The sequence below is a fragment of the Condylura cristata genome, unplaced genomic scaffold (genome assembly GCF_000260355.1).
Source record: "Condylura cristata isolate star-nosed mole 26May11 unplaced genomic scaffold, ConCri1.0 scaffold00074, whole genome shotgun sequence".
In the NCBI taxonomy this organism is placed as follows: Eukaryota; Metazoa; Chordata; class Mammalia; order Eulipotyphla; family Talpidae; genus Condylura; species Condylura cristata.
In genome coordinates this window covers 173920-174373 of record NW_004567175.1, presented here as the reverse complement: position 1 = coordinate 174373, position 454 = coordinate 173920, and positions in this window count along the sequence as shown.

Genomic DNA, 454 nt, shown 5'->3' with positions numbered 1-454 from the left:
GGGGCCAGCAGCAGGCGCAGGACCACGGGTGTGGGGTGGGACCGCGGATGGGGTGCCAGGCTGACCCCCAGCGGGGTTCCGGCTCCTTCCGCTGTCCGGGGCTCCCAGGGAGCGGTGTGCAGAGGGACGGGGCTGGACGGGGCTGGACGGGGCCCAGAGCTCGGCCCCACCCGCCGGCCGGCGCCGACACGCGCTGCTCCTTCCCCTCCAGGTCAGGGCGCTGCGCAGCGGCCCTTCTGGGCCGGGGGCCCGCCGCTGCCCGGCCCTGCCTGGGGGGACGTCCGGCTGGGCCCTGAAGACCCCAGCCACAGAGGTGCTGCACCCGCACCCCTCGGGGGAGACCCCTGGGGGAGAGCCCCCCGCCCCCGCGTTGCTGCCCAGCTCCCAGGACCTGCCAGGGGCGGCTGCTTAGAGGTCCACGCTGTGCTGTGCAGGCCCTGCCGGCCCTGCGGCC